This window comes from Pleurodeles waltl, chromosome 11 (genome assembly GCF_031143425.1).
Source record: "Pleurodeles waltl isolate 20211129_DDA chromosome 11, aPleWal1.hap1.20221129, whole genome shotgun sequence".
NCBI lineage: Eukaryota > Metazoa > Chordata > Amphibia > Caudata > Salamandridae > Pleurodeles > Pleurodeles waltl.
In genome coordinates this window covers 795,235,665-795,259,512 of record NC_090450.1, presented here as the reverse complement: position 1 = coordinate 795,259,512, position 23,848 = coordinate 795,235,665, and the positions used below count along the sequence as shown (strand labels likewise).

Below are 23,848 nucleotides of genomic sequence, written 5' to 3'. Positions count from 1 at the left end.
AAATTCTATGAATCGATAAGGGGTAATGCAAAAGACATAGGGGGTTATTCTAACTTTGGAGGAGGTGTTAATCCGTCCCAAAAGTGACGGAAAAGTGATGGATTTACCACCAGCCGTATTACGAGTCCATTATATCCTATGGAACTCGTAATACGGCTGGTGGTATATCCGTCACTTTACCGTCACTTTTGGGACGGATTAACACTCCTCCAAAATTAGAATAACCCCCATATTGTATTGGTTCCGGGCATGGTATCTCATTCCTGCGATATTGCACCTTCATGGAAACGGCTCGTGTAAGACAACATTGGGGTCCATGATCACAATGACCACTCTGTTTCTGTCCCTGTACTTTTCAAATATTTGTTTGATCAAGAAAACAACCAACATGTTTGGTGACTAGAGTGCTTCTTAGGCCTTGCTGTTCAATCCTTATGTTACCCAAAAAATTTCCCCTCTGGGTACTACACAATAATACATGTAATTTAATTGTAAAACAGGGCCCCGGGGAAGCTTAAGAAAGAAGCATTTGCTATGCAATAGGTCTTGCATTTGCTTGAGGTAGAGCTATTGACATTGTAAATTCGTAACTGGGCTTTTCTTGCTACATAAATAGGTCAACCGTGCCTCATAATTTCATCTTTTCCTGCCACATAATTCCAGTGACTATAACATATAACTAAAGCACTTCCATTTACCTTCTTCCTCTATCTGCAGCACAAAATACAAATGTTGCCATTTAGCATCCTAATTTAAATCTGTCATGCTAATTCCAATAGAATACCACTTTCACAACCCCACCATCAGAGTTGCTGGCTGACTAACACAATTCCCCCCAAAAGACAAAAGACAGCCAAGGAGGAGTAAAAAGAGAAATAAACTATAACGGTCACCCAAACATATCAAGAGTGTCATAGTCACTAAATTAACCCCCAAAACTTCACTTTTGATCTATTGTAAACTGGGCAAACCGTATTTTTGCTTAGGGCACCAAAAAATCTTGTAGTGGCCTTAATTTAGTGGTTGCATTCCATCCCCCTTTGTAAACTGGGATGCGGGTTTTGACGTCTGAGGTACCGGTGACGGCCAGATGTCAGCCGCCTGTAGCTGCTGTGAGGGATTACATTCTAAATTTGTAATAGTGGCGAGTAAACAGAGGGTTGGAATTTAACAGTATAAATCTGAGTGCATGTGTTTGAATTAATCTCTGCTAAATGTGTAAATGCAGCTATTGCGCGTATCGTGCAATATTGAATGCATTTTGGCTACATTAAACCTGCAGACCTTGCACCACTTTATTTCAGAAGTATAGTAGATATACTTTTCAAAGCAAAAAACATAACGCTCTGTGAGTATTTTATATTGTTCCAAACAGTAAGTAAACGCCATTCTAGATCTATTACTGCACATTAAAATGTGTTTGTGTCCAGCGCAGTGGCAGGATATATTGGGGGTCATTCTGACCCTGGCGGTCATGGACCGCCAGGGCCAACGACCGCGGAAGCACCGCCAACAGGCTGGCGGTGCTTCTGGGGGCATTCTGACCGCAGCGGTAAAGCCGCGGTCAGAAAAGGGAAGCCGGCGGTTTCCCGCCGGCTTCCCGCTGCCCCAAGGAATCCTCCACGGCGCAAGCAGCGCCGCCATGGGGATTCCGACCCCCTTCCCGCCAGCCTGGTTCTGGCGGTTTTCACTGGCATGGGCACTGCAGGGGCCCCCTAACAGGGCCCCACATTGATTTTCAGTGTCTGCGTGGCAGACACTAAAAATCGCGACGGGTGCAACTGCACCCGTCGCACACCAGCAACTCCGCCGGCTCCGTTCGGAGCCGGCATCCTCGTTGCTGGTGCTTTCCCGCTGGGCGGGCAGCCTTTTGGCGGTCGCCCGCCAGCCCAGCGGGAAAGCCAGAATGACCGCCGCGATCTTTTGACCGCGGTGCGTCTTCTGGCGGCGGAACTTTGGCGGGCGGCGGACCCCCCTTGTCTTGCATGGAGCCAAGAGACTCAATGTTAGACGAATCCTGGCTTCCTCAAATGACCGCTTTGTGTGATCTTGGGCAAATCACTATTATCCGGTGCCTCGGTCCACTTACCTGCCCAAAAGGAATGTATAAGGAAAACCTAGTTAAAGCAAGCATTTGCAATGCAATAAGTCTCGCAGATTTCGAACAAGTTTATTGTCATTTTTTGACAATAGCACTCACAAGGAAACACAAAAAAACATGAGTGGAAACTGAGAAAAGATGACTTAACAAAAAAAAATAAAGTTAGCTTTAAAAAATAAAAATGTGCAATTTTGTTTGTCCTGCTGGGCACATTTTGCCAGTCACAACCCTTCTGTTTGCGGGGCACTGGAAGTTAGAAATAAATAGTACTTTGATCACGCCGGGAGCAGCAGACGGGCACTAACTGAGTTATAATCAAGTAGTGCTTGATCACTCCTCCACAAAGAAGAACAGAAATTATGCCAGACATGCCTTGATGAATTATGACGCTGTAAAGAAGAGTGCCCTGCAAACTATCAAATGATGAGCCCTTTACTGAAAACAACAGAATCTTGCATATGAGACTCATGCACAAGTGCATGCACTCGCAGGCTCAACCCTAAAAAGAGAGAGAAGAAAGGTACATTCTGGAGAAAGTCAGGTGCAGAAACAGGGAATATAGAAAGGGAAATGTAGATAACAAACAAACTACATGAACAAATAGCAAGTATACAGAAAGCCATCATTTTAGTATTGGGGTAAGAATGACTTACATGGGACAGCAGAACTATCAGCCGCTGGGCTGGTGGTGGGAATGTTGGTGATGTTCACACCCGCCAAAGCACTGGTGGTTCCCAGAATTGAGGATGCCCTTTTGCCCTTGGGTGCTTAAGAAAGAAGATAAAAAAAATATTGCTAGTACTATTTACGAACGCATTTTTTGATGTGCACATTATTGTATTTTTTCCAGCAGATAGTCTATCCCTTGTTTAGTAATCCTAAACCTCAAACCATAACATTTTGAACTATTCATCCATTCCAAAACAATGATTTTTGCTTCTCCGACCCCCTTTGCGTCCTGCACATCCAGTAGATTGGGACTATCAGCTACTTAAAGAGAAAAGGCCACAAGTGAGACAAGTATATACTCATTGAAAAAAACAAAAGTTACAGGGACTTTATAGTTAGGAAACAGAATTTTAAAAAACATAGAAATTCACTTAAAAAAAACAAAGGTTACAGGGAGGTTATCGTTATGTTCACATTTTCACCAGTTATAGTTAGAGTAACCTCAAGTAACTGTAACTTGCACCCTAAGGTAACTATAACTTGCGCCCTTGCCATGCACAGTTTTTTAGTCAAAAATGTTACTACAAGAATTACATTGATATTATCACAAATGTCATGAGTGCCGTAATTTGTGGGGTAATTAGCAGTGCATGGCAAGGTGGTCCCCGGGGTTGTGGGGGGTGGACCAGAGAGAGAGCATTTCCCTGCACAAGCGTGTCTTTCTTCACGTACACTTCACTGCCAGAGATATACAAAAGTGAATCTCCCTAAATTTCTCAAAAACTACTGAACGGATTTACAAAAGCACAATCTGCGTACCGAAAGCTAGGTTTCTGCCAAATTTGGTGTACTTACGTCCAGTGGCTATAGACATGTTCAAAGATCCCATGGCAATTAACATGGGAAATGCAGCTTTTGTGACCCCCCATTTTTCTTGGCCCCCCCACTTGACAGATCACCCCGAAACTTACCATGCACAACAAGAATCACCGTAACACTACTTTTGGAAACTTTTCTGAAGATTTGTCAAACGAGGCAATGATTTAGGCAAGTAAAAAAACGTTTTTCCTATGAAAACATATGGACCTAACTATAACTACCTAGTGGTGACCACCATATATTTATATATATATATATATATACATATATATATATATATATATATATATATATATATATATATATATTTTTTTTTTTTTTTTTACTTAAAAAAAAAAACAAAGGTTACAGGGAAGTTAGAGTTTAAACGTACCAAACCATAGAAATTCACCTGTTATAGTTACAGTTATCTCAAATAACTATAACTCCTGCCCTTGCCATGCACTACTAGATATCACACAAATTATGGCATTCATGATATTTTTGATAACATCATTGATAATATCAATGAAATATTTGCAGTAAAAGGTTTGACGAAAAAACTGTGCATGATGGGGCCACAAGTTACCTTAGGGCACAAGTTATAGTTACTTGAGTGGGTGCACAAGGGTCTGAGTGGGTTTGTGAGTAGGTGTCTGAGTGGGTGCGTGAGGGTTTGAGTGGGTGTGTGAGTGGGAGAAAAAGACTGAAAAAGAGAAACTGAGATAGAGAGAATGAGAGTGAGAGGAAGAGGGAGAGAGAGTTTTTTAGGCACTGATGAACAACATACTTAGAATGAAATATTTCTGGACAAATTGAAAAGAAAAAATGTATTTGTCAATTAAAAAGAGTGAGATCACCTTTCAGTATGAACCTTAAACTTTTGAAGTTTAAAAGAAATTAAAGAAGCAAAATGACAATGGACACACCTGGAGTAGAACCCTCAACTTTCAGTGCGAGGGTCTGTGACCTTAACCTTTACTCCATAGGTGACTTCTCACTGTGAAGCTCTCTCTCTCTCTATTCAGTCCCATTATGCTACCAACCCCTGTAACAACCCAACCCCATGTTGTGCATGGCCTCTGGCTGTGGCAGCAGGAGTTGGCCGCAGTGCCTGGCCTGCAGCCAGGCCCGAGCACTCCAACCACTATAACCAACCAACTCCGTGTGGTGCATGGCCTTTGGTTATTCACAGTGCAGGTTGGCCACAGGGCCAGACAACCCTTGGCCTCTGGCCAGGCCCTGCAGCCAACACCCATAACCACCCAACCCTGCACCATGCACAGCCGAACAGGCTATCTCTCTTCCTCTGAGAACAGGTGTGAAAGGTTGTCTCTGGGTGTGAGAGTGTCTGTCTGGGTGTGAAAGAGGGTGGTGAGGGTCTGCGTGGGTCTGTGAGTGGGTGCATGAGTGTCTGAGTGGGTCTGTGAGTGGATGCATGAGTGTCCGAGTGGGTCTGTGAGTGGGTGCATGAGGGTCTGAGTGGGTCTGTGAGTGGGTGTGTGAGGGTCTGAGTGGGTCTGTGAGTGGGTGCATCAGTGTCTGAGTGGTTCTGTGAGTTGGTGCCTCAGTATCTGAGGGGGTCTGTGACTGGGTGCATGAGGGTTTAAGTGGGTCTGAGTGGGTGTGTCAGTGTCTGTGAGTGGGTGCACGAGGGTCTGAGTGGGTCTGTGAGTGTGTGCATTAGCGTCTAAGTGGGTCTCTGAGCGGGTCTCAGAGTGGGTGCATGAGGGTCTGAGTGGGTATGTGAGTCGGTGCATGAATGTCTGAGTGGGTCTGAAGGTGGGTGTTAGAGTCTATGAGGGTGTCTGAGTGGGTTCATGAGTGTCTGAGTGGGTGTGTGAGTGGGCACATGAGTCTCTGAGTGCATGTATGAGTGAATGAATTAGCGACCTCAGATGTACAAAAAAATAATCCCTTTAATATCCCAAAAACTACTGAACAGATTTACACCAAAGCACAGTCTGCATGCCAACAGCTAGCTTTCTGCCAAATTTGGTGTAATTCTGCCCAGTGGTTCGGGCTGTAGCCTTGTTTAAAGGTCCTATGGGAATTAACCTGGGAAATGCAACTTTTTTGACCCATCCCCTTTTTCTTGCCTCATGCTTGACAGATCACCCAAAAACATTTGCGCGCAACAAGAATCACCAGGGCACTTTTTAAAAAAAAAAATCATTAAGATTTGTCAAAAGGTGCCAAAGGTATAGGCAAGTCAAAAACAGCGGCCAACCCGTGCTGCACACATCCAAAAGCCGTGCATGGCTGAGGTTGTATTAACATACAGTATTAATACAGTGCTTTACATTAACAAAACCATAGAACTTCAATGAAAAACCAAGTTTAGAGGAACGTTATAATTAGGTTCACGTATATATATGTGTGTGTTTGTGTGTGTCTGTCTATATATATATATATATACTGTATATATAAAATATATATATATATATATATATATATATATATATATATATATTATATATTTATATATATATATATATATATATATATATATATATATATATATATATATAAAGAAGGAAGGAATCCGGGTACCACCGTCACCGGTACCTAAAAAAACGCACTCCACAGGCTTGTGAATTATGATAAAGAAATTTAATGTCAACGCGTTTCGATCTATCAGAGATCTTCCTCACAGCCAATCTTGACATTAAATTTCTTTATCATAATTCACAAGCCTGTGGAGTGTGTTTTTTTAAATACCGGTGACGGTGGTACCTCGATTCCTTTCTTCTTTCTATAGAGTGGTGGCCGGATTCTGTTTGTCGCACTGACCCCGTTAGAGTGGAAGCAGCCGGGGAACGCCGGCAAATGTGAAGTATATATATATATATATATATATATATATATATATATATATATATAAAACCAAAGATTACAGGGATGTTATAGTTAGGTTCACATTTTACTCACACAAAACAATAGAAATTCAACAATTATAGTTATACTTCTAGGTTTACTTATCTGAAGAAACTATAACCCACGCTGTTAGGTAACTTTAGGCCACAAGTTATAATTTCTTAACATAAGTATTAGTATGACTGTAACTGCTTAGTTTATATTTTTAATGTGTGGATAAAATGAAAACCTAACTATAACGTCCCTGTAACCTGTAACTTTTGTTTTGGTCACTTAAGTTAAGTTAGGCACCCTTGATTGTATGTATATTTACTTAACTTACCTTACCTCTAATCATGCTATCATTAAAAAAAAAGAATTTTCAGTAAGCTAAAATATTATTTACTCACCAAGTCCCCCAGCCTCCATGCCCAGCACTGGAATCCCTGCTGCTGGGTCCGAGGGATTCCAGTGCTGTGTCGCACACACTACCACACTTGCCCCACAGCAGCTGACACTCCTGCAGGGCATAGCCCCTGTCGGGCCTGCCACCTGCTGCTATCATGCAGGGGAAGTGGTGCTGAACCCAAAAAATTAGTGCTGCCACCTCCCCCTCACTAAAGATGGGGTGAGGCCGCACCCCAGGACTTCTGTGCCATCCACAAGGGGTGCAGGTGGTGCTCGTATTGCCTGCTTCTGCCAAAGAGTGGCAGTGGAGAAGGGAGGAGGGGACTGGATTGGGAAAACAGGAGGATGGCAGACAGGATAGGGCAGGAAAGGAATAGGGATCAAATAAAGTACAAAAAACAATAAACAAAGGGACAATGACAGAATAAGAAACTAATTTAAAAAAATTATGGGATGGAGGAACAGGAAAGAATAGATGGGGCAGGATGGATCTAGATAGAAAAAGTAAGGCAGCCAGCAAGGAAAGAGAGAAGCAAGCAAACAAGATGCCCCCGCCCCTGCAGACCTTGTGGTGCCGTTCGCACTGACTTTTCAGTGCAAAACCCGCTATTGGCATGAAAAAGCATCACGAAGAAATAGATGGACATTTTTCGACCCATTTGCAGAGTTGTGTGGAATCCAGCAGAGTTTTTTTGTAACTTGGCCCTAATTCCGCAGAGCAAAACTCCACAAGTTCCATTGAAGCCTAGTTATAAGTTTCCAAACAGATCCATATTTGTACATCACACAGACAGAACCAGTAGAAGAATCATTTCACTTAGAAGACCTAGATGTTACTGTACAAGGGAATATAGAATGCCGCTTACCACCTGAGATAATGGTCATATGGAAGAAATTGACTCAATGTTGACTACTAATAATGAACCTGTACGGAGTGTGATTGATACACCTAATGTTACTAATGTATCGCTGTACTGAGACAGGGCAGGGCCTCAAGGCAAGCAGGGTCTTTATTAGTTGAAAACATACCACCATGACTCTAAGTGAATCTCATATTCGTGCCCTGCCCTGATGTTAACAGTTCATAAAAAACAACATAGGGGGACCTGTGAGTTTTGGTGAATGATAAACGAAATTAACTAAACCGTTTCTGAGTGCAATAATTACATCAAGGTATGTCTGATATTACTCAGGCAGTGTCAGTCAGTCAGAACACCTTGTTTCAGTTGATTAAAACCATAAATGCACACATAAAATAAATACACTATCCATAAAATAAGAAACACATGAATAAAAGCAGAGTACAAAATTCATGAAACACACAGAATCTAAAATTAAAATATCAAGTAAAAAGTCACTTCCTCGCCCTCAGAGCCCCTGTTAAAAAACTTGCAATGCTAAAAACAGCTAAAAGGGTTTGGCAACATTTGTTAATAACCCAAGGCTGGTCTGACCTGCTCAAAGCGATGCCCTTTAAACAGTGGAGTTATATGTCATATATGCAGGGGGCTTTAGTGATCACAGGAGAAAATAAAATGCATGCTATCTTGCAAGGAAAAGGTATCACAAGAACGGGGGTCTCGGTCCTCCACCATGTGTTTACCTTGGGGAATCGGTAATAACCAATGTAACAAATTTAGCCTAAATCTAGTCAACAGAAAACGATGATGGACTGACGTGACTGTGAACAGATAAGGCTCCAATGATGGACCGGTTGTTAACATAATATAAAATCGGACAGTAGGTTTGGAGAGTTCCCGCACCTCTCTAACCAAAGGCCTGTTAGAGAGAAAATGTCCCTTTACTCATGTCAAATCCCTCTTACTGATAGCCTGTGGGTGGTCAAATAGCTCGGGATGTACCATATTATACATTGAGTCCCTAATAAATCTAAGCCATGGAATGTAAAGCGTTTTTTCTGACATTAGGCAATTCTCATTTACTGTACAATTTAGGGCTGAGGTGTGGCTAGACCAAACCCTAATCCATCTAAGCAAGGGCGCACTGGCCAATATCTCCCCTATATAACCCAACCCCAGCTTTTCATGGATCACGTAGGAGGGAACAGATTGTGAAACACCCAGCAATTTTCTGAGGAAAATATTCTCGACGATCTGTAAATCCTTAACGTCCATATAGCCCCAGATATCACTCCCATAACTAGCAATTGTGGTGCATTTAGCCTGATAAACCTTTATTAGCGCCTGCACAGTCTTGGCCCCCAGCCTTCTGGCAAAGCCAAGGGTAGCAGCTGTTGCTCTTGAAAAGGTGTTCCTTTTCAGCCTCCTTTGGGGAATCGATGAACCGCACTCATCAAAAAGGACCTCCAAATATGAAAAGGTAGGATCCCTAGAGAATTCAGTACCACCAGCTATAGCGTTTTTTCTGGGACTTCCTTGGAACAACAATCATAGTATGTGATTTTTCAAAAATTTAGCTTAGATCTAAAGTACTCATAAAAGTCACGAAGAAGTTTACCAGCTGGTGGAAACCCACTGCAGTCCTAGAAATAAGGACTGCTTTGTCTGTATTTAAGATTGTGGGCAATAAATGGCCATCACCCCTCGGAATATCCGTACAAGCGTCACACAGCACAGGACCCAGCTGGTTTATATTCAAGTGAATAAGATCAGGGTCAGAATACAGCCCTGTCTGCCCCCCTCAGAAGATTAACATGCCCGACAGGCTCCTGGTCCAATTATACCATACTAAAGCTACAGGTTCAGGGTGTAGCTCCTATTACAAATGAACAATATTGGGCTCCACACCACGATACTTCAGTATTAACCACAATTTGGACCTATTTACACAATCAAACGGGGAACTGAGGTCCATAAAAGCCATAAACAGTGTGCCTTTCTTCACTACCGTGTAATTACTAATGATCAATTGTAGGTTCAGACGCTGGCTTATTGTGTCCTTGCCAACCAGGAACCCATATTCAAGCTCGTAGATCCCGTTATTCTGCTCCAACCACTTCATTAATCTTGTAAGGATGACTCTCCCTAAGACTTTAAAGGTCCTATCTATGAGGGAGATCAGCCGATAACAATTTGGATCAGATCTGGAACCTTTTTTAAATACAGGGACAATAATAACTAATGACCAGGTCTTGGGATGTCTGCCCTACACACTGCGTTCCCAACGTTTGTGATAATTTAGGCCCAAACTAATGGCTCTGTTTTAAATAAATCCTCTGGCTCCCCATCTGGGCCAGGTGCTTTGTCCTTAGGCAAGGATACAGTGGCATCAAGCACCACCTCCATAGTTAAATATAAAGAGTAATCGCCACACCGAATGGCCTCAACTACAAGGTAAGGCCCTCCCAGCTGCCATGTCATAAATTCCCTGAAAGTGAGCGACCCTAATGTCAGGGGCAATGAGGCAGTCCATCACATCATTGCAATGTACTTTCAAAAAGGGTCTGCTAATCACTGCCCAGAACTTCGCACAGTTCGCAAAAACACATTGCTGCAGAAGTTTCTACCATGCTCTCTCTCTGATATTTTTTTTACTGCTCTGCAAAGGCTTGTTTATAGGCTTTCCTCATCCTAGCTATCTATGTTCTATCCCCAGGTATACACTTAAGCACCCTCATCAAACCCTGATGGGCTCTCGAACAATTGTGGTCAAACTATCTGTCCTCCTTATTTTCTATTTTAACAGTGCGCCTTCTAAGTTCCCTGTCAACCTGCCCAGAAATTCTATGGAAAGCTTTTAAGACCTTCTGGTCTTCACTTGCCTTATTCAGACAGATCTCAAAATCCTGTTCATATACACATAACGTTTATTCACAAAGACCTTGGGGATGAAGCGCCCGATGATTATGATTTGTGGGCATTAACTCCCCAGCCCCAACCCCCACAGCACTCTGCCTAAGGACATCTATATCCCACTCCAGATGCAACACAAGTGGATTATGGTCACTAAGATGGCTCCAGTGGATCTTGAAGTACTTAGCTTGATGAATCAGGACGGCAGAGACTAAGATATGATAAATTACCAACTGACCTCCCCTTCACTAAAGGAGGGAGTAGGCTCCAAGCCCCCTCATTTGAGATCCGTAGTAGATTACTCTTCGCGAGAATCCTCTCTAGGAGCTCACCCTGTAGGGTTTGTTCAAATGTAGTGACCTCTAAGTGCTCAGACAATACATCGTCAGCTACAACACAGCCAGAGATGCACAAGTGCACATTAAAATGACCTAAAGGAAGAACCGAATAAGGAGATTTCTGACTATCCTCATGTAGTTCAAGAAAACTTTTCAAACACAGCCAATGATCATTTGCATTGGCCCGTACGAAGGAGTTATAAAACTTTACTGTGATCAGACAAGGGGCTTTCTTAAAAACTAGCTCAACCGCCAACATATTGTCCGAATCAGTTATCAATTGCCTCGAAGTGCACTGAACATTCAAAGAAACTAAAGTAATAGGCCCCCCTCTTGCTCTACCATGATTCGATAGAATGGCAGCAGAGAAGTAAGAGGAAAATTCATCCAAAAAAATGAATTATTCACATCCCAAGTTTCCTGTAAACCAATAGTGTGTTGGCCCACTAGAAAATTACACCACCCCTCATCCTCTTTCTTGCTACTAATACCCGCAATGTTCCAGCTAACAATGTTGAGCAAAGATTCAGGACTAAAGACATGCCCCCTCAAAAAGCCTCCCTGCACATGCTCCCTCCCAACCATATCTTGCCTCGGCCCCAAACGGAAAGGTACACTAAGCAATATCTCAAGATGACGATCAAACGCCTCTTCAATGTACACCTGTGCAGCCATGGGCTACTCAGGCAGTGAGTATCTATGTTATGCAATAACTTCAATGGTTGAGGCACAAAGGCATACACAAAGACATCATGATATGCGCCTATATGCTTTAAGTCGGTCTTTTGAAAGGTTGGCATTTGAAACAACGACAATGTGTAGACGCAAGTCTAATATGCAAGTAGAAATTGCACAAATGACACGTACCATGACGAAATAGAACTATCTAATGTGTTTATTAGATCCAATATTGACCAAAAATAAAGTGAAGAATTATCCAGTGTTAACTGTGTCTTTGCGAGTTTTATCAAGCTAGAACAATTAGAAGTCAGACTGTGAAGGAGAATCCAGCCTAACATCATGTCCAGTTGATACATCTACCTATAGAGCGACTAGATGTATATAATAACATTGGCCAGATTTTTTCTTTAATCTGAATTTTTTATTTAATTTTTTGTTTTTAGGACTCAAACATATAAACAATTCACTGTCAGTACGTGATAGATCCAACTCATAAAGAATCATCTTTTTCCTTCATTATGTTCTTCTAGCAGCAACACAGAGCAGAGAGAACGAGGATAAAAAATTACATTTGTAGTTCAGACATATTCTGTAGGAAGATTGGGCCCACATGAAGCTCAGTATAATCTATATCACTGGTGTGGTAAGTCAGATCTGCATCTAATGGGTCATCCTTGTTAACCACTGTAACAAAGTTATTTCTCACACCCTCCAAGCTAAGTGTATCCTGTTTAGCTTTTGAGTCTCTTCAGACTGTTTTCAGGTGAATTTCCTCCATCATTGCCCATTTAATCATATCTTTTTCCTATGTCTTCTCAACCATAACCTTTGCTGCAGCCATTGCTTGATGACATGGCATTTGGCCATGACCAGCCCCTACCTTTAAAATGTATAAAATGTACGGTTTATCACTTTTCTTCTGGTTTGGGAATTGCACCCAGCAAGTATTGTTTTAGGTGTACATTAAAGAGGCAATGTTGTTACCTTATGTATCATTGACACAATCAGATGTCAATAACTAGTTAATTCAATTCAGGAGTGTGTCATATGACAAAACAGATCTCTGCAATATAGGCCCCTAAGGTAGTACAGCCATGCTCCTCACTGTCACATCCTGGTAAATTTGTTTAAAAGGCTGTAGCCACCAGATATATAATTCTCTTGTGAAGGTGGCCGTCATAAAACTCTCTTCACTGCCGTGTCCCAGGCCCTTCCCACCTGCCTTATTAAGTATGGGTGCCTCTATTGTATTACTCTCACCGTCAACAGTACTGAGAGCAGCTCATCATTAACTGAACATTTCAGTTGTCCTCTGGTGAGCACCATTTTCTCATATGTTGGAGCTGGCTTGCTAAATAACATAATTCCAAGACTAGGAGGGCAAGTCTCCATCTCCCCATTTTAACATGAGTATGTCTACTTTGACTGCTCAATTTGTTGGTTTACTCTAGGAGGGCTGTCAATAATTTGTCTACCTCCTAAAGTTGCAGGGCATATGGAAGCTCGGTTCGCATACAGACATCTGGGCAGGAACACCATTTTGGCTAGGGCAATTGCCCTATAATTGAGAGAGGGCATACACCAGAACTTGACGAAGAAAATTAAACCTTGTTTGACCTTAACAATATTGTACATAAATAGTTTCTCCTCAGTGTGGTTCACCTGCATACCAAGGTATCTGAATTTGTCTGTTTTCCATCTGAGACCCAATACTCGGAGATTGGCCATGGGTCGACCTTTAAAGCTCTCCAATGGGAACATCACCAATTTGTCCCAGTTGGTTCGCTGGCATGATACTTTGCCAAATTTATCAAGCTCTATTAGCAGCTGTACGACATAAATCGGCATGTTATCAATATACATTGTCATAATCTGTTCTATTCCAGACAATCTAACTCCCCATCCTTGCAGCTTGTTCCTTCCAAGGCAACAGCAAATAGCAGGGGCGAGAGTGGGTACCACTACTTGATGTCACATTTTATATCCAAGCTTTCAGATACCATGCGATTTCCGTCTTGTTGTAGGGTTACTGTAAAATAAGCGGATTCAGCTTAGGAAGCTCCTCTCAAATCTGTACTCTGATAGGAACTCAAACATGTAGCCCCATTCTAAAGTGTAAAATACCTTCTCTGTGTCTAACGCTCTAAAAGCGGCATCCTCTTTCATTTGTATAGTGTCATGCAGTACACGGGTGAGACTGCACACATTCATTAAGGTACTACATTCCAGGACATATCTGGATTGATGCTTGTGCACTAATATCTCTAACATTCGACTGTAATCTGTTTGCCCGAACTTTGCAAAGGATATATACATCAGTATGTTTTAGACAGGGGTCTCTATGAGTGGTGCGAAATCTGCGTAATTTGCTTTTGCAAATATGTGAAACTATGGCAAAATTACGTGTAATTACGTGAACTCCTCTGCATTAGAGTTGAGTTCTCTCCAAATATATGTGCATCAAAATTTATTCATAACTTCAGACAGCACAGTGATCATGGCTAGTTTTATATTATTTCTGGCGGATATCTATTCATAGTTTAATCTAAACTATAATCAAAACGCCCCTCTCAGATCACAAGGACATCTAGATATGGGGCTCTCAAGTCAAATACAGACCAGAAGAAGGGTTCGATTCAGAGCATAAATGTTTGACAAACTTTTCTCTGTACCATCCAGCACTCTGTATACCAACATGTATCTTCCCTTAGGGGCAGCACTAGAATATCTGTGTTTGTGCTCCCGAGGCCACCGACATCGAAACCCCTTTTCCATAGGCCATATAGCTGGATGGGAAAATTAGTCCTCCCCGCTTTTTTCTTGTGTTTCCCTTCCTTTACAACTTTGACTGTGAGATGCCTCGCTTGTGATAACGCTATGTGTTAGACTTTTCATCCTTGGTGTGGTCTCCCTTAACTTTTTGCCTCTGTTCTCCAGGTTGCTGATGTGTGCTGGACTCTGATTTTACTGTTTTTGTTACTCTGGGCACTTTACCACTCCTCACCAGTGCTAAAGTGCAAGTGCTCCTTTACAAAATGTGTATGTGTTTGGTTTATCCATGATTGGCATATTTGATTTATTAGTAAGTCCCTAGTACAGTGCACTAACGGTGCCCAGGGCCTGTAAATCAAATGCTACTAGTGGGCCTGCAGCACTGGTTGTGCCACCCACATAAGTAGCTCTGTAATCATGTCTCAGACCTGCCACTGAAGTGTCTGTGTGTGCAGTTTTATCTGTAAATTCGACTATGCAAGTGTACCCACTTGCCAGGCCTAAACCTTCCCTTTTCTTACATGTAAGACACCCCTAAGGTAGGCCCTAGGTAGCCCCAAGGGCAGGGTGCAGTGTATGGTTAAGGTAGGACATATAGTAATGTGTTTTATATGTCCTGATGGTGAAATATTGCTAAATTCATTTTTCACTGTTGCAAGGCCTGTCCCTCTCATAGGTTAACATGGGGGCTACCTTTAAATCTGATTAAAGTATAGATTCCCTTTGGGAGCGGATGGACATGTGGAGTTTGGGGTCTCTGAGCTCACAATTTAAAAATACATCTTTTAGTAAAGTTGATTTTAAGATTGTGTGTTTGAAAATGCCACTTTTAGAAAGTGAGCATTTCCTTGCTTATACCATTTCTGTGACTCTGCCTGTTTGTGGATTCACTGTCTGGGTCAGTTTGACAGTTGGGCTGGTTGCACCTCACACTAGACAGTGACACAAAGGGAGCTGGGGTGTAGCCTGCATATCCTGATGAGCCATCTGTGCTAGGAGGGAGAGGAGGAGTGGTCATTCACACCTGAAAGGGCTGTGCCTGCCCTCACACAATGCAGTCTCCAACCCCCTGGTGAGTGTCTGGGGCCTGGCCTGGGCAAGGCAGGATAAAAAATTCCAAAGAGACTTTACTTTGAAGTAGGCCTACTTCAAAGGAGAAATTGGGTATAAGAAGGGCACCCAAAACCACAGACATTAGAAATACTTCTGGAACCAAGAGGAACCTCTGCCTGGAGAAGAGCTGAATAGCTGAGGAAGAAGTGCTGCCCTGCCTGTGACTGTGCTTTGTGGAGCTTTCCTGCAGTGCTGCTTCTGCCAGAGTAAGAGGGCAAAGACTGGACTTTGTGTGCCTTCCATCTTGTGAAGAAATCTCCAAGGTTTGATTTAGAGCTTGCCTCCTGTCGTTTGAAGTCTCAGGGACCACAAAGACTTCTCTCTGCCAGCACCTGGAGTCTCTGGAGAGACTACTGCTCTGACAAGTGGTGCCCTATCCAGTCCTTGGGCCCTTGAAAGGAAAGCTGGTGGAAATCCAAGGAAATCGACTTCGGACGACTTCGGCCCGCCGCCGCTGCTGAATCCGGTGACACCGCCTGCACCCGACGCAGTGACCTTCGCTGGAACGCGACGCTCTTCTCAGGCCCGACGCCACTGCAGCCTCGCTGAAATCCACACCTCCGTGGAAGTCGCCGCACCATGTCGTGACCGACGCCACTCGAAGTGCGCAGATTCAACGTTTCGCACAGACGCCGCGATCCCCGACTTCGCGCATCGGCTTGTTTTCACTCTTCACCAAAGGTACTGTACTTGGGGGTCTACGCGACTCCGTGTCTGGCGTCGCTGGTGTCAGCTTGTTGGGAACGACTCCGTCACGACGCCTTGTTAACACCTCATCAAAGTATTTTTGTTTCTAAGCGCTATTTTTGAGTTTAATCTTTAAAAAATTCATAACTTGACTTGTGTATGTTGGATTTTTGTCGTTTTGGTCTTGTTTTGGTTAGATAAATATTTCCTATTTTTCTAAACTGATTTTTTTTCTTTTACCCTGACTAGAGTGAGGGTCCTTGCTTGAACAGGGGGTAACCTGACTGTCAACCAAAGACCCCATTTCTAACACTATGTCTATGGAAATGTGTGCGGACTCTATATTTTAACACAATGATTCAGTCTGCGGACATTCCATGTAAGATAGTTAATAGTTTAAGTCAATGTTATCTAAGGGGTTACAGTTTGGCTGCCCAAATATTTTTATCATAAACGTTGTGTGCTCGGTATCGACACCTCTACTTCTGTGTGCCGAAGACTGAAGACCTCATTAAGAGTGTGGCAGTCTTACGACCGCCACACTGACGGTGGCAGTCTGGACTGCCGCCTATGCGGAGATCCGACCTCCACATAACCCCGGTAATCTGACCACCATCTCTGCCAGGATCTTGGATCCCGGCAGTCTGGTGGTGGCAGAGATCCTAATCCTCCAGGGCAGCGCTGCATGCAGTGCTGCCCCGGGGATTATGACCTTGTTCTCTGCCAGCCTTTTCATGGTGGTAAGACTACCATGAAAAGGCTAGCGGAGAACAGGTGGAGGGGGTCACAAGGGCCCATGCGCTTGGCATGGGCAGTGCAGGGGCCCCCCTGCCCAGCACCCTTGCAATGTTCACTGTCTGCTTTGCAGACAGTGAACATTGCAAGGGTGTTGGTGCCCCCTGTGGGCTACAGCATAGCCGCTGGCTCGATTACGAGCCGGAGACCATGCTGTAGCCTGTTTCCCTCTAGGCCGGCGGGAAGGAACTGAGGTTTCCACCCGATGACCTAGCGGGAAACTTGTAATGACTCCGGCGAGGAGGTCGCCATGTAGGCGGCAGTCACCCTATTGCGAGTTTGGCAGGCAGGCTTTTTCCATCCAACAAACTCGAAATGAGACCCTGAGTGTCCAACATGTGCTGCCAGCTGTATTGCTGTAGTTAAGACAGTGAAAACCCCCAACTCTCTCCACGGATAAGCGCTCTGTCTACTAGCTCATAAATGAATGCCCATTTTATGACTTCTCAAAACAAACTTTGGTAAGTAACTATATCAGGTGTGGATTTCAGGGCAAACTACTTTAACCAGAATGCATCCTCTACTAATATGTGTGTTAATGCAGGAAAGTTGTGCCCAAGCATCCCCATCTACATCCTACACAGGCTAGGCAGTTAACCCCCACAGGATCTTCCTGAGAACTCCTAAACTACAGTCAGGTGCCATGCACTCCTCCGGTCAGCTGAACTACCAATACCACTAGAGGGGTATAACCCAAAATGTAACCCTAGCCCTCACACAATTCCCCACAATTTCTAATACATTTTTAGTCATTCCCATTAGTAGGATTTAGAACACAATCAGAATTACCTCATCTGCTGCTCAAGGTTAATAGGAATCTGACATAGTAAAAAGTCAACTGCTTATGTTCCAAGGCAGGCGGCGCAGGAGGGCTCAGGATTCTAATGCTTTCCCAGCTGATTCTGTGCTTACCGGATCAGTGCTAGTTATAGTGGCTAAGTACGTCTATCCGATCCAAAAAGGAGCCTCCACGCCCCCTGCAATTCCAGCTCCAATGTGACTTCATTTCTGACCACCAGTCTTGACTCGTGCTGCAGGAATCTATGCCTCTGGGTATTTTTAGAAGTGTGTCTGGGATGTCTAATGCACCTGATGAAACTCCACTCTCTGGTTTGCTAAGAACATCTTCTTGATCTTCTTGACCTGTTAGTGGCGTAACGAAACTGGAGGGGGCACCACTGCAAAGAAGCTGGGGGGGGGGTACGGACTCACTCGGTCCAGTTGCTGTGCTGAGGGGGGCCGCCCGGAGCTCACGCCCCTCCCCAAACAGGGGCTCCTGGGGGCCTTTGCTATACTACTGAGTTCCAACCATGATAAAATGTGATTGATTGTTGTGCATGACACGTAGCTTTCCTGGAAAGAGCAACGTGTATTCACTGTACATGGCTCTCGTTTTTTTTTTCACATCTTCAAGGGATTTCCTGACATTTGGACCCTTGGAGTATAGTCAGGGAATATTTTTATTATCTTTTTTCTGAGTTTAGGGGGTCATTACAACCGTGGCGGACAGTGTTAAAGCAGCGGAAATACCGCAAACAGGCCGGCGGACAAATAAAGGGAATTATGACCCTGGCGGAAACCGCCAACAAAGACAGCCACATTAACACTTCGCCCGCCACGGCGGTACAGAGAAGCAGCGCGGCGGTCACCGCCAACAGACAGGCGGAAGACAATGTACCGCCCAAAATATTACAACCCTCCAACCCGCCACCTTTTCCGGGGCGGATTCACCGTGGATAAAAACACGGCAGAAACAGCTTTTGCTATGGGAAAACGCTCACCTTAACATATCCCACGAGGAACGAGGAATACATGGACCCGGAACTCCAAATACTCCCTGCCCTTGTGTTTCTGCTCTTCTACGACCAACAGCTACGTAGGCGCCGCAGACAACGGTGAGTACTGCACCTACGACATGGGGGAGGTGGGAGGCAAAAGTTAGGGGGACACACACCAAACACCCCCACCCTCGCATATAACAACATACACACCAATGCATTCACAAAAATCTCAGTAACAACCCACAATCCCCCCGGAAGAATGAATACACAAAGCGAAAATCAGTCAAACAATGTAATGTGCCAATATACATGTCATACAAAAATATACAGATATATATTTGAAAATCAGTCAGAATTATATACAATACGAGAAGTAGTGCAGATATGTACATAACAATGTCCGTGCACCATCAGTCCAAAAAGTACATGGGCGAGGCCCACAAACGATACCTGACCACAATCGGAGAGAACACTGCCGGGGCATCAGATAGAAATACTACAGGCACCTCAGGGGGAAGGGAAGGGGGGACACCTCAGCCGGATGACTGCAAAGCCAAATCCACGACGGGGCTCCATGCCCATAAATGCCCTCCTGGGGAGTGCAAAGCCACAGTCTCTCAAGTCTCTACAGTGGGTGGGTTGCCCACTGTGCCATCCTGGGGAGTGCAAAGCCACAGTCTCTCAAGTCTCCCAAGTGGGTGGGTTGCCCACTGTGCCATCCTGGGGAGTGCAAAGCCACAGTCTCTCAAGTCTCCCAAGTGGGTGGGATGCCCACTGTGCCATCCTGGGGAGTGCAAAGCCACAGTCTCTCAAGTTGATGCAGGTCTCTACTGGTACTGGGGGGGACTGGTGCCCAGACTGGATGAGTCTCCCCGTGAAAGGTCGTGTCCTGTCACTGTCCCAGCTGCACATGGGATAAGGATGCCTGATGTGACGGCCCATTCATTCCTACCCGGTGCATTGCCCTGTTCAGCGGTGCTTAGCCATGGCGGTCTTTGCCCTGTTCAGCGGTGCTTTGACATGGCGGTTCAGGACGGTTCAGTGGTGCTTTGCAATGGAGGTCTGTGCCCTGTTCAGCGGTGCTTAGCCATGGCGGTCTTTGCCCTGTTCAGCGGTGCTTTGACATGGCGGTTCAGGACAGTTCTGCGGTGCTTTGCAATGGCGGTCTGTGCCCTGTTCAGCGGTGCTTTGCCATGGCGGTCTTTGCCCTGTTCAGCGGTGCTTTGACATGGCGGTTCAGGACAGTTCAGCGGTGCTTTGCAATGGCGGTCTTTGCCCTTTTCAGCAGTGCTTTGACATGGCGGTTCAGGACAGTTCAGCAGTGCTTTGCAATGGCGGTCTGTGCCCTGTTCAGCGGTGCATTGCCATGGCGGTTCAGGACAGTTCAGCGGTGCTTTGCCATGGCGGTCTTTGCCCTGTTCAGCGGTGCTTTGCCATGGCGGTTCAGGACAGTTCAGCGGTGCTTTGCCATGGCAGTCTTTGCCCTGTTCAGCGGTGCTTTGCCATGGCGGTTCAGGACAGTTCAGCGGTGCTTTGCAATGGCGGTTCTGATAAGGACATTGGTGTGTGGCATGACGTTCTATACACTGGACATTGGTGTGTGGCATGACGTTTCATCATTGCCCAGCAGGGCTGTGGCAGCCGGGGCCCTCCTGGGCACTGACTCCGGCGGTGGTCTCCTGACCAGTGGCGATACTTGGGCTCTCCTGGGCTGTGACTCTGGCGGTGGTCTCCTGACCAGTGATGATGCTTGGGCCCTCCTGGGCTGTCACTCTGGCGGTGGTCTCCTGACCAGTGACGATACTTGGGCCCTCCTGGTCTGTCACTCTGGCGGTGGTCTCCTGACCAGTGACGATACTTGGGCCCTCCTGGTCTGTCACTCTGGCGGTGGTCTCCTGACCAGTGACAATACTTGGGCCCTCCTGGGCTATCACTCTGGCGGTGGTCTCCTGACCAGTGACGATACTTGGGCCCTCCTGGGCTGTGACTCTGGCGGTGGTCTCGTGACCAGTGACGATACTTGGGCCCTCCTGGGCTGTGACTCTGGCGGTGGTCTCCTGACCAGTGACGATAGTGGGGCCCTCCTGGGCTGTGACTCTGGCGGTGGTCTCCTGACCAGTGACGATACTTGGGCCCTCCTGGGCTGTGACTCTGGCGGTGGTCTCCTGACCAGTGACGATAGTGGGGCCCTCCTGGGCTGTGACTCTGGCGGTGGTCTCCTGACCAGTGACGATACTTGGGCCCTCCTGGGCTGTCACTCTGGCCGTGGTCTCCTGACCAGTGACGATACTTGGGCCCTCCTGGGCTGTGACTCTGGCGGTGGTCTCCTGACCAGTGACGATAGTGGGGCCCTCCTGGGCTGTGAATCTGGCGGTGGTCTCCTGACCAGTAACGACGGTGCTGGCGGTTGTGTCTCGACCGCCGGAAATGATGGCGCACTTCTCCGCCGTGACACTCACAACAGGCTGGGCAGACTTCCTCTGGCCCTTCCCCACCTTTGCTGGAGTCACAGCTGACTCTCCAATCCCCTTGGAACCCATGTCAGTTGTTTTCCCACCTGGAGTCTTAACACGGTCCCGTCGTCCACTCTCCAATTTTATTGCCTTTACAGGGGGTGGGCTGCCAGTGCCTTGGCTCCGGGTCCTACTGCCTGCCCTGGTGGCCGGTGCACTCCAAAAACCTTGAACAGGCACCACTGGTATTGGAGGCTTCAACTGCTCACCGGCAACAGTACCTGTTCCCACGTATAAAAGGCAAGCATGAAAAAGTAATTTGCCACATGTGGGTACAGGATGTCCAAGGAGGGTTGAATCAGAAGCCCTAGCTCAGCACATCTACTTGTTGGCCAGAATGCCAGGCCCCACCCATCAGAATTTTTTTTGCCAAAAAACTATTCTTAAAAAAAACAATCAGTACAAAGCCTCATAATGTAGCCATATAAAATGGCATATTTTGTGTTAATGATTACGGCACAGAAATATATTTGTGATTAAAAATATGATAGTAATGAATATTGAGTACTGCAAGAACAAATAATATGTTAGTCAGACCAATTCAGAACTGTGAACCTTGGGCATCTCTGGAAGCATCTTGTTCATGGGGTGGAGATCTAATATTTGTATACTCATTGTCAGAATCATCAAAGACTATTTCTGAAGGCATGCCTCTCCTAACTCTAGTGTTGTGCAGGATTGCACATGAATAATTTTGCAACATATTGCAGGGTCATACTCTGGTTCACTACCAGACTTATGAATATATTAAAAACATCTCTTTTGATAATGCAAATGTCCTTTCTTTAACTGATCGTGCTTGCTTGTGTGCATTATCTTTTATGCAAACTCAATCCCAAAGTGGTAGGAAGTCAGCTATTAGCAGACCCTGACCCTGGAACATAGCATCTTTTCAAATGTACTGGTGTACAGCTCCTCGTCAGTCATTGGTGGGATCTTGGTACACTCAATGGAATAAGGAGGACAGTTCTTATCAATAGAGATTACCTATCGGTTCTTCTGCACTATTTCAATTTTGAGGGTGCACCACCGATCAGATGGTTCACGTGCCAGGAAGAGGGACAAATGAGGCTATACTTGTGCTGGTTCAAACCAAGTGAGAATGTGTAATTGGGTCCAGGCAAGAGGCCAAACGCTTAATAGAGCACCTCAGGGCAGGAAGAAAGGTGCTGTGGCAGTGGAGCTGTAGGCAAAACTACACAGGAAGAAATCTGACACCTTCACTCGCAGAATACTTTAACCCCCAGCTGTTCTATAGTAGGAGACGGGACTGAATGTTAAGGTACAGGCTTCCCAGTCTACAGAGGCAATGACAGCCTTCTTCCAGTGTGTGTTGCTATACACACTAAGGGAAGCCCAAATTCATTCCCTAATGTGCCCAGCCAATATACACTGAAGCAGGCTTCAAACTCACCTTGCACCACTTTCATAGCTCACACGGATGGATGGATCATACTAACAAGAAAACAGACAAAGCACACCAGCCAGGAATCTGATTGAGACCCTAATAATTGCACGTATCTACATGGAGCAGAACTACTGGAATTAAAGGTAGGATCATTCTACCTGTACGTTGCAGGTGCATAGCACAGGGTCAGTTCCTGTTGAGTCAGCATTATTCTCAAAGCCTTTGTTTAAAACAGCCTATTGTAAATTGGGAAATTGATTTAGACCACGTTGTTTACTAATCAAAATTGAGCCAGTAGTCCATTGGTTGTTTCTGGTGCTTAGCTTAGTTATGATTAATTTCTATAAAAGACGTTTTGTCTATAAATGACGATATCCTATCACATGTTTTAATCAAATACCTGACAAAACGAGCAACAAAATGCACCACATGCTCTCTTGCTTCTCTCTGGCTAAACTGGCATAGTTCATTTGGACCACTCGCCCCATTAGTAACACATTTTTTCAAAATTTGTGACAAGTCAGGTGATGCTGATGGCCACCGCTCCCACTCTGCAAGTTCTTCCACAGAGTGTTTGAAAAAAGACAGGGATGGTCCTTGCCTTTATTGAATTTGCAGGGCATGTTGTTTTAGTAGCATTTCTTGAGAAAGTTTTGTTTGTTTGTTTTTTCTTAAAGTGGTGACTGCTAGCCTGAAGTTTTCTCTCATTTGAGTTTCTGTCCACGACCAGAGGTCTTAGTTGTTTTGCCAAGGTATATGGGTAAGTGTAAGTGGACTTTCTTGTAAGTGAAGCATGCTATGTTGAAGAAGCATCTTGCTTTTCATTGTATTCAATTGAGTGAATTGAGGAAATGAGTAATATGGTCAGAAGTATGCTTCTTTAACACTCCGCTTGCCTTTGTGTTTGGAACTCCTCTAAGGAGCGCTGTCCGTTTTTTGAGGTGGTGATGTAAGAGTCCATTTCTGTAGTTGAAATCTGGAAGTCCCAAGGATTGAACCACAGTTTTAATGTTTCTTTTGGCAATAAATGCGTTACATTGTCTGAGAAGACCTTTTTGGTTAAAGGCACGTTTTGACAGATTTATGATGTCAAAC

At 44.8% G+C, this 23,848-nt stretch overlaps 1 long non-coding RNA gene across 1 annotated transcript in view; it reads right to left on the bottom strand.

Annotated features, from left to right (window-relative positions):
• Positions 1–23,848, bottom strand: part of LOC138265037 (uncharacterized) — a 137,120-nt gene that overhangs the window by 53,796 nt on the left and 59,476 nt on the right. The window contains exon 2 of the long non-coding RNA XR_011199300.1: positions 2,755–2,868. This is a non-coding gene — a long non-coding RNA (uncharacterized lncRNA). The remainder of the gene's footprint in view (positions 1–2,754; positions 2,869–23,848) is intronic.